This window comes from Coturnix japonica, chromosome 2, assembly GCF_054131305.1.
Source record: "Coturnix japonica strain WE chromosome 2, WE-NBRP24, whole genome shotgun sequence".
NCBI classification, from domain to species: domain Eukaryota; kingdom Metazoa; phylum Chordata; class Aves; order Galliformes; family Phasianidae; genus Coturnix; species Coturnix japonica.
Window position 1 is genome coordinate 87,654,630 of NC_140664.1, and position 10,994 is coordinate 87,665,623.

The 10,994-nt window shown below is 37.8% G+C and overlaps 1 long non-coding RNA gene across 1 annotated transcript in view; it reads right to left on the minus strand.

Moving 5' to 3' along the window:
- Positions 1-10,994, minus strand: part of LOC107309507 (uncharacterized) — an 80,383-nt gene that overhangs the window by 51,187 nt on the left and 18,202 nt on the right. The gene's annotated exons all lie outside the window — the stretch shown is intronic.

Below are 10,994 nucleotides of genomic sequence, written 5' to 3' on the forward strand. Positions count from 1 at the left end.
TCCTCACTTTTTTATATCATACTAGAGTCAGGATCTTATGCAGTAGACCAAAGCAAACCCAATTCTATTAGGATAGAAACAAATAATTTGCACATTATAGTGTTTCACTGTCATTACAATTTTTTTCTTTAAAGTTTCTGTTGTGTTATCCCAATAGATAAGGGCTTCAAGAACCTAGAAGAAGAATAGGAAGAGTAACACTGCATCTTTCTGTCAGTGGATTTCAGCATCTCCTTTTGCCAAGAAGGTAACTGGTTATTGCCACAGAAGTAACTTGGGAACTCCATGGCTGAGATGGAAACAGGACCAAGAGTAGATTTAGAAACATTTCACCAAAGTTTATTTATGATCACCAGGCTCCTCCTCTATTAGCAAAATGAGACATAACCATGAGAATATGCAGCAGCTTATATACAATTTGCAAAAAGATGCTGTGCAAACATCTCCAATCTTATTACACCAGACCTGACTCCCAGCAATCATCTCTTCTTACTTCCAGGCACAGTGAATCCTCTGCCATGAGACAGGTTTAAGCCTTATATTGTCTCCAAACCTCTATGTCTATGTGAGACCCTTTGCCTTCAGTAGCAAAGATTTCTCAAAGTAACATTTTTGGCGTTTTTCTTACATCATCTGCTTTTTGCTCATAATACATCCTGCAAAAATTGTTCCAATGGGGATTTGCTGCTTCTGGTAGACACAAAGCGATCTGCTCCTAGGTTTTAGGGAGAATATCTAACTCTCTCCTTGCAGAGAAGTTGACCCTGTTTTACATTTTCTATTACCAATTACATTATCTTTTCACTGTTCAAATGCATGCCCTCACATTCCCTGAAGTATCAGGTAGTCTTGTCAGAGTTGTCCCACTTCCTCTTGATTCTACATTCTTATTATGCCTTCACTGTCATTGTTTTCAAGAGGTATCTGCTCTGCTTAACCCTATGCAGGAGGCTATCATACATGTAACAATTACACGCTTACCTTAAAGCATAAATGAAAACTGTTAACAAAGTGAGTACATTTGTGTTGTCAGGCAGCCTCACACACAAGGCTATGAAGTCAAATGACTGCTGTACACAATGTTTAGTTCTTTCAAATTTATGCTGCCTGTAACTCTTCCTTTGTCCTTTTTGTTTGGGTTTAGGACAGTCTACGCACTAACAAACAATTTCTATGTGCCTTCTGATTTTCAGTGGAGACTCTAAGTGCAAATTAGTACATTCTTTCAGAACTACATTTCTTTCTTCAGCTTAGAAAAGATGTATAAAAATTATAAAGGCATTAGGTTTGTTACCTCTCCCCTTTCTCAGTTTTCAATAATTGTTCTTTTCCCCATTTTTTACTTCCTTCTATGTATGCAAGTAGCTCATGCAGTGTACTGATAGGAGTCTGTAGGTACCATGTGCCTTCCTCTGGTATCACTCCTTTGTTCAAGTGCCATACCAATACTAACATATTACACAGTGTCAAGTAATATTCATAGGTGTTGGAATCAAGTCGATCTGAGTTGTTATTCTGCTTGGGCTACCTTCCATGCTCACAAAAAATTCTGTATGGTTCAGGAATCAAAACAGGAAAGGGATTATAATTAGCAGAGAATTAAATCAAACCCACCTCACTGTGAAGAACAGATCTCAGTACAGTTGCGGGTCCAGAAATGTTCACATTTAATTTACTGCTATAGACATTTCAGATCCACAGAAAAGTTCAGATCATATACTAGTGACAAATAGTAAAGTATTATTATTTTGATTTACAGTAGTTGAAGGTTGAAAATGCTGATTATCTGTCACTACTTTATGATATGTGTCCCCTAAGCCCTGCCACCCACCATACTAGCATTGGAGTCCAGTGCATAGAAATGTGTCTGTGGTTCTTCCATCCATGCCTTCTTTCAGATGTACAGACCAACCAGATAGAGCAGAAATAGATTAGTTACACCTCAAGAAAGAGCCATTCACTCTTCACTATCTTGTCATTTCTTCCCACTCAGGCTGCAGAGATTCTGATTACATCTTCCCCTGGGTGCTAATGGGCTGATACATGATTCACTGTTTCCTTGTTCATGTGTCTATTTTGTCGTGTTTATTTATTTACTTCATTTGCTTGTTGCTAATTTTTTTTTTTAATTGGGTTTTGGGGGTTGTGGTTATGAAGAGGCAGTCTGAGGGTTATCTGCATGGATTCCTTTTATAACATCTGAAAGACATTCCTTCCTTCTTTGAGTCTTGCTACTGCCTGATAGTTCTACAGTTTCTGATGTACTTTTAGAAGTAGTGAAGCCTCCTTTGTCTATTTACCTTATCAGCAAACAGAACCTTGAGAAATGCTCAGCTAACTTGTCTCTATACCTCCCCAAGAAGTGAAAAACACTCTTCACCCTCCCCAATAACATTAGCCATCCCAGTGAAGATACACACTTTAAAATTTAGAGCCTCACTCCACACAAAGCACAGTCAGAAGCAATAAGACATTCAGCAGATAATTCAGATTAAGGTGATACAAGAGGTTCACAAAACAAATGGAATGCACAGATCAGCACACACTTATTCCAACATCTGTCACATGTTTGTTTTGGTATTCAGATATTGCTACAGGTTTGGGTATGATCTCCCTCCCTTAGGAGTAGCAACTCAGTGTAGCATTCCAGAATTAACGTTATTCTCTGACAGTATTAAGAGCGTGTTTAAAATAATGACCCATGATGTATCCACATCATGATGTGAAGACATACTGAACTTTTTTTTTTTAGCAAATAGAGTTAAACTTACTTAAGTTGTTGTAAATAAGTGATTTTAATGCTCAAAAAGCCAGTTTGGGTGAACATGGAAGGCATCATATAAAAATGGAGACACAAAAGTCAGCATCTACCACATTTCAGGGATTGATTTTAAAACAAAAAGAATATAGAAAAGGAAAGGTAAGATTTAAAGGTCTTTAAGTATAAGGTCACTGTGTGAGGAAAACTGTTGGATGAACCTGTTGTGTAGCAACCGAATATCTAACTTCTGGATTTCTACCTGTTTAGCTTGATCCAATTTTGAACTCCTAACTTTGAAAATGAATATTAGCCTGCTTTCAGTATACTGATCAGAATAACTTTCTTAGTAGAGCTTTCAGCTTCTCAAATTCCTAAGCATATGCATCTAGCATTTTTAAGAGTATTAGAAACTCCTTTGTGGCATTCTATTTCTCTACAGTTTGCAAGACAGACTCTAGACAAACCTCAGATGTTCTGCTAAGTAATTTTCACTGAGCTACAGAGACAGACTAAAACTTACACTCAACTCTGTTCTTTTGGGTACCAATTACAGAGACAATATGACATTTTGACACTAAGACTCTAACTGGTCTCATCAGAACCTGTGAGAAGAAACTTCTGAGATCTTCTACAGGAAAGCTCCTGAAACAAGTTGAGAAAGATTTACTTCCCTCTTTCTTTAGTCTCTCTTTGAGCATAAATATGGTCTTACTTGTGTGTACATACGCATACATCAGTGAATGAAACACAGATACATACTGGCCCAGTATGACAAGCATAATACTCAACACCTGGTAAAGTAGCTGAGAGACATAAAATTAGGAGGGGAGACATTACTTCCAGAATCCACACCCAGGAGAACATAAGATTCAAAATGAAGATAACAGTTACCCAATTAGTAGGTAACACTGAAGTGCTGAAACTGTGTACTGGAGAATTTCAAATGCCACAAAGCAGGTAGTTACAACCTTGCATAACTGCTCAGCATTTATCTGATGCTGGTAGACTTGCTCATTATTATTACCGGTGGCACTGAGATTAGATCTCACTTTAGGGTTGTCACTGCAAGTTTCTCCAAGGATTTATATTGTGTACTGAACCCACAAGAAAAAGAGAAGCTTTGGGCACAGCAGCCTCTAGACAAGGAGCCAGATGAAGCCAGAATCACAGCAGCTCACCACATGAGGAATGGGTTTGTGCAGTTTATTCTTGCACTGGAAATGGGTATTCTTCAGTTAGTTGCAGGAACATTTTTATCAGTAAATGTGAAGTTTTAATGCATGAGGGCATGGCAGTGGTTTGCAGTGGGAGCAAAACAACACCCTCATCTCTCACCCATATAAATATCTTTTTTCCTCTGAAGAAATTCTAGTTCTGGCAATGGGCTTACAGAGCTGGCCACAGAACATTTTGTTCATCTCTCCTTTCCCCAGCCACGGGTGAGAACAATCTGCTTTGTTATGACTATAAATAGAATTCCATCAAAACATAAGCAAAATCCCTCTTTTGTTCATTTCTTTAGCTTTTTTTTTTACTCCTTCTTCAGAAAGTTCCTCTAGAAAAATGTAGAAAAATTGTGGAATACATCGCTGAAAAACAGCAGAAATATGTAATTTTTCATTGTTTCAGACTCCTGCCATCAGTTGCTGTTTTTCTACCAAATCTGAAAGATCCTTTGAATTAGTCACAGAAGCAACTGCCTGGGCTTCACTGACTGCAACCCATTTGATGCAGACACTTAACTGGCAACTGACAGTGGTTTTTTTTTCCCTGGCTACGTTTGTGTTTAAAAATGAGCTCAGGAGAATAGTCACAATCTGAAAATCAACATTTTGAGCAGTTAAGAGATTTATTCCAATTATGATTTTATCAGAGAGCTCTCAGACTTTATCATGCAGTCAGAACCTGATGAAGCCCAGATTAACTACAGTGAAACATATTTAATTAGATTGGAAAATGGCCGTAAGCTTCTAATCATAGAAATGAAATTCAACCATCTTTTGAAAGAAAGCATATCTTAAACTGACTGAGGAAAATACATGCTTAATACTTTAATTATACACTATTCTTATCTACTCTTAAAACAAATATTAAAAAAAAAATAAATCAGTTTGGGGGCACACTTTTTTTTGTTTGGTTGGTTGTTTTTTTCATTTCTGCTGTCTCCTTCTTGGTAACTCTGAATTCTTTCTTTTTTTCTCTGTATGTCTTTAGTCATGACTACAGTTATCTTTATTGCCAAACTTATTTCCAAATGCCATGCACAGTATCACATGTTGCTATTACGCATGTTTCATGGATAAGCTAAGTCACCAGTATTCCCCAGACAGACTGAGCAGGTTGTCTCTGAGATAACTGCATTTCAAGTTTTCCATTTATTTATTTTTTTCAATGAAATGTGCCCTATTAATCTACTCTTTGTAAAAGACTCTCAATTTTGCCTGAAGGACTCTTTTTATAAATAACAATTACAAGCACTTGATACACTCCAGATTAATCGCCACTGATAATTCAGTGAAAATATTCCATTCATAGACATAGGAGAAAAGCCAAGAGAACTGGGTTTACTTCTTATGGAGATGAAAAGATGGATGGCAACTGCAGCAAATAAAGCCAGGCTTTTCTCAGAGGTGCCTTAAGAGAGAACATCCCAACAGATACAACTGGAAATTCTGCAGGAAATATCTGGATTAGTGCTTGAAAAATGTTGTCTGTAGAACCTCCAGTGTAGGTGATTTTCAAAACTCAGTTGAACAAGGTTGTGAGCAACCTGATCTACATTCAGAGTTTACCCTGCTTTGAGCAGGAGGTTGGTCTTGGTGGCTCTCAGAGATCCAGAAAGGGTATTTATAAATAAGCAGCAGCAGAATGGCTAACAGAGTGGGAGGAAGAGCTTTGTTACGGACAATATCACTGCAAATAATATTAACTTCACACATTGATATAGTGCAAGTCACATTAAACAAGTACGACACTGTCATTAAGTTCGTCATTAAAATGTTTGATACTAGATAAAAAGAAAAACATACAAATCACTTCAAAGAAGTTTGGAGTGCCTTGGAAACAGAAACTCACCTGCCTACACACAGTCCATGAGGCAATATGTAATGCTCTCTTTCATAGCCCTAGGTGATTCTTAGTGAAAAAACAGTAGTTGAAAATTGACATTTTAGCAGAATAACAACCTCAACAGTGCATTTTGTTATGTATTCTAAATTTCCATGAATGAAGTCCTGTTTTATCTGTACTTATAATTATGAAGGCTCTGACAGATAACAGATAATTTCTTTCCCTTTTACTTACATTTCTTCCTCTATTGTTTCTTCCATGCAGAAAGCTAACTTTTTAACTTTGTTTCAGTCCCATTGAAAAGCATTAATGGGGTGAACTACGAGAAGCTAAAGCATTCTTTATGTATATACCACTGCAACAATCTAGAAGAATGTTATTTATGGAATGTTGATGATGATTATCATTTTATTCCATGTGTTCAGAAATTCTACCACTAGAAGTCAAGATCCCCTTGTGTTCTCATCTGGCAAGAAAATAACAGCAATAGAATTCCATTTCTAACTATTTCCAGAATGATGAAGGGAATGCAGCAGTTTCCATACTCCTTTTCAAAGTGATGATTTCTGTAAATGTCTCTACAGCATAGAATTAAAAAGAGAACAGTTGGGCCAATGCCAGTCCCTGTTCTGAAAAGTCCTAAAGTAAGCATCTCCACTTACATCACAGAGGTTAGAAAACCTGTCCCTCATAACAGACCCCACAAGAGAAGGTAAGAAGAGACCTGTGGAAGGTTCTAGTCCAAATTCCTGCTAAAAGCAGGATTAAGGCCATGAACAACCTCTGGTTAGCTGTGACTTTGTCTAGCCACATCTTGAAAACCTCCAAGGATGGAGATGCCACTGTTATTCTGATTGACTGAGTGGAAGAAATATCTAGTTGTAGTTACTCAGCTTAAAACTTGTTTCTGTCCTCTGCTATATAGTCTGCCACAACTACAGAGTTTCTTTGCAATTACCCTTCAAGCAATGTAGGCTGCTGTAAGGTTTCTTACGTCTTAGCCTCCTGTTTTCCAAAATAAACAGGACCAACTCCATCAACCAGTCTGAATGCATGTGCTCTGAGCATCCTGGATACTCTGTTACTTTTTGACATCCTCTTCAACTGGCTTACAAAGTCCTTCCATCACAAGTCACCTCACAATTAACATCTAGTTCAGAACATGCCAATAGAAACATTTTAAATGCATCTGCCATCACATGCTCAGTTACTGTTTACTGAAGTAATGCAACTCACTAGAGAGTAGGATAAAAATAATTTCAGGACATAGGAGAGGGAAATGAAATATATATCCAGCATTCTGTATATGCTAAATAAAAAATCATTAGGAAAAATGTGAAGGACATCACAACCTCTGTAAGAATAACAACAAGAGAATAACAAAAAGACAAAAGTTGTTCCAGTATTGTGACCCTCTCCTAGATAAGAACACTTTCTGTTCAATAGAGAGAAAGCACTACTTTTTAGTTGCCCTTTACTACATTTTGTTATTGTCATCTCAATAATTCTATTATCTTCTCCTGTATAGCTGAATTTAGAAAATGAGGTTCTGTAAAACCTCAAAAAGAAATGAGTCAACTTCAAAAGAAAATGAGTCAGAGTAAGCTCACAGGCAATGACAGTAACCTCTGTTTAGTATTCATTGCAAAAACACCCAGTCTGTTATTACTGCTGTTGCGAGTTCAGATGCCATGGTTTCTGTCTACATGCTGCTACCTGAGTAGAAAAACTCAAAGGCTCATCACTGGGTTTCATTCTTCTCTGGCTAGTCAAGTGCCATTCTTATATCAAGTTCCAAGATCTGAGAGAAACAGCAGGTCTTTGCCAAGGATATTTCCAAGACCTTACATTGATGAGACTGACTTGTTTATTGACTGCAGCCTTACAGAAAGAAGGTTTTGATCCAATAAATAGGTACCCACCAGCAACAGGGACCAAACTTCCAGATATCATGTGACTACCAGCTGTGACTCATGCATGCTACTCAGTGTCACAGTAACATCTTTGAAACTTTATCTTTCTCAGTAATGGGATTTTCATAATCAGTGGAGTCTTGCAACCCCTAGCTTGTGTCTACTGGTTATTAACCAATGGGGCAACAGATTTCTTTCCTCCAATACATTAATCTACAAAAGACAGAAAAAACACAACTCTAATTCCTTCCACTCTTGTGGTCATCTACCTAAACAAAAGACGAGGCCTGAAAAATCACACTACAAACACCCCTGTGCAGGAAGTCTTCTGGTGTCACAACCCTGGGCACACATCCCAACATGCCCAAAATTCACCCAGCTTCCAGAAAAACAAGGTACACGTAGTCCTCTTCTGGATCCAGCAGATGCTAACTTGTTAACCTTGTTGGTCAGAAAGGTACACTGACGCACAGCATTTGGGTTTGGAACAAGATTCATGCCCTGACATAGAATCTGGAGTCTTCTTCCCCTCAAAGATCATGGAAACCCCAGAAAGAAGTAGCTTTGATACAGGAAACTTTAACAGCTGAAAGAAAATATACTATCCCAATTCACACTTGTGAAACATCCCATGAAATGTGAACCTCCGTGACTCTTCAGCTTCAGTTATGAAGATGGAACAACTGCCCGAATTGCAAGAACTGATTCATTGTCTCAATATCTATTGCTATAATGGCTTGGTTTGGAGGTCAGTCAAGCCAAAGGTCCCACAACAGAAATATCTGTGGAAGAAAAGAGTACCTTGTAGGCACATAGGGAGATGTAATAAATTCAGCTGTTGCCCACATCCAGTCTCTAGAGATGTCTGTGACATGGGCATGTTTTACAATTTACTGTGAATATAACTTAACTAGACTCCCTTCCTGGAAGAGAGTCCAAGGAGGGCAGATCAGAAGGAGGCTTTATTGGCCCTGTGGACATTTTTATTTATTTGCTTACCCGTGTTTATAGTACCCCAGAAAGTGTAAGAGAAAACTGAAACAGGTGTTTTGCAGACCAAAAACCAGGCTGTCAATACACGCTGCAAGAAGGGATGTGGAGGGATGCACAATAGAAGATGCTTGTTTCCTTATTCATCAGTTCCAATCCCTGCTCTGTCTCCTGTTCTTGCCCTTTTTTCCTCTTCTCTTATTATGTCTTGTATCCTGATAATTTCCCTTTTCCCCTGAAAAGGGATGGTTATTCCCTACTTATTAGACAGCTGCGAGAGAAATAAGAAGAGGACAACATTCTCTAAGAGACCATAAACACTGTGAGCACAAGGGCAGTGACGCTCACAAGTCTTGATCATCCATTATGGGAAAGCTCGAGAATGTTCACTTTCTATGTAGTATAAACACTATATGAGCAGAAGTTTTCAGTAACACATTAAAGATTTACTTTCAAAAACCTATAAAAAAGCTAACAAGGAAATGTAAACCAGAGTTTAATAATAATAATAGTAATAGTAATAGTAATAATAATAATAATAATAATAATAATAATAATAATAATAATAATAATAATAATGTTTATCATCTGCTATTCAGGACCTACTTGAAGATTTCAAGACATTATTCCTAAGAAATGTACAGAAAATGGATTTTAACAGACTGAGTATTTGTAAAATAGTAGATTTCAGCCCCCTCCCCCCCCCCACGCCCTTGACTCATTTTTTTAAATGATCAACCTGGTTTGCTTAAATATTTACATGACATTGAGTTGTCCAGAAGCATGTAAAATTCTGCCAGCTGGTTCAGCTCAGATAAGGTTATAAGTGACTGAAAATTAGCTTCTGTTATAGGAAGCAACAGAACAATCAAAAATAGATGAATAGATATCATTACCAACTTAGCCAATAAAAATTACGTTTTCCAAATTAGAGATCTAAAATTTGCATAATGCTTAACTAAAAGAACATGAGTGAAGTTTATACCAAGGCTTGGAGGAAACATCATCACATTAGTGGATAAAAGAGATTGTTAGATTCATTGAAAAAAACATTTCCAAAGCAAACCTTCATGCTTTAGTTGGGAACAATCTAGTAAACAAGAATTTAATAAGAATTAATGAACTATTTGGAAAGTAAAATTTCAAAAGTTCACTTAATTCATAGAAAGTTTCCACAAGTCCCTTATTTTGTTTAGAAATGTTAACAACAGGCTTTGCACAGTAACTAGGCATATTCAGTATGCTAGTCATAGAATACAAGTTAGATACAGAAAGAAAAACATCATTTCCTAGAAAGTAAAACTGAGTAATAAAATTCAATTGTATCTGAAAGACATTGAGTTGCAAAGAAATATTAAGGTATGGAGCACAGCTCTGATGCAGTCCTATTTCAGAAATTTAATTCTCATCATAACAGATCATTAGCAGAAATCATAATTTGTGCATATGAATGACACATTCAGAAGTTTTTGCTTGTTAATCCACATGTGAAATGAATAGGTATGAGGGAAAGATACTTATATCATGTAAATCATATAGTGGCTTAGAGGGGAGCCTGAGGATCAAGTTCCAACTCCCTCCATAAGCAGTGCTGCCAGCTTGTCTGGCCACAAGTCTGCTGAGGTCCCTCTGAATGGCATCTCTTCCTTCCACTCTGTCAGCCACAGTGACCAGTGACTGCTTGGTGTCAGTAAACTTGCTGAAAATGCACTCAATTCCATCATCGATGTTATTGATAACGATATTAAAGAGCACCGGTCCCAAGACAGACCCCTGGGGGACGCAGCTCGTTACTAGCCTCCACCTGGATAGTGAACCATTGTTCACCACCTGAAAGGTCTGTTGCCTTTCAACCAGTTCCCTATCCATTGGGTGTTCCACCCATCAAATCTATGTACCTCCAGTCTGAAGTTCAGGATGTGTTGGGGGACCATGTCAAAGGCCTCACTCAAATCTAGGCAAATTACTTCAGATACCTTCCCTTTGTCCACCAATGCCATCACTCCATCAGTGAAGGCCACCAGATTAGTTAGGCATGACCTCCCCCTGGTGAAGCCGTGCTGGCTCTCTCAGATCACACTCATTCCTCATGTGATCAAACATGTCGTCCAGGAGGATCTGCTCCATGATCCTTCCAGGTACAGAGGTGAGACTCACTGGCCTGTAGTTCCCCAGATTATCTTGCATTCCAATATCATATTTAGTAAATAAGTTTGTTTCTCCTCAGGTTGTTGCCGCTGTTTTGTTTTTAGGCCTATCTC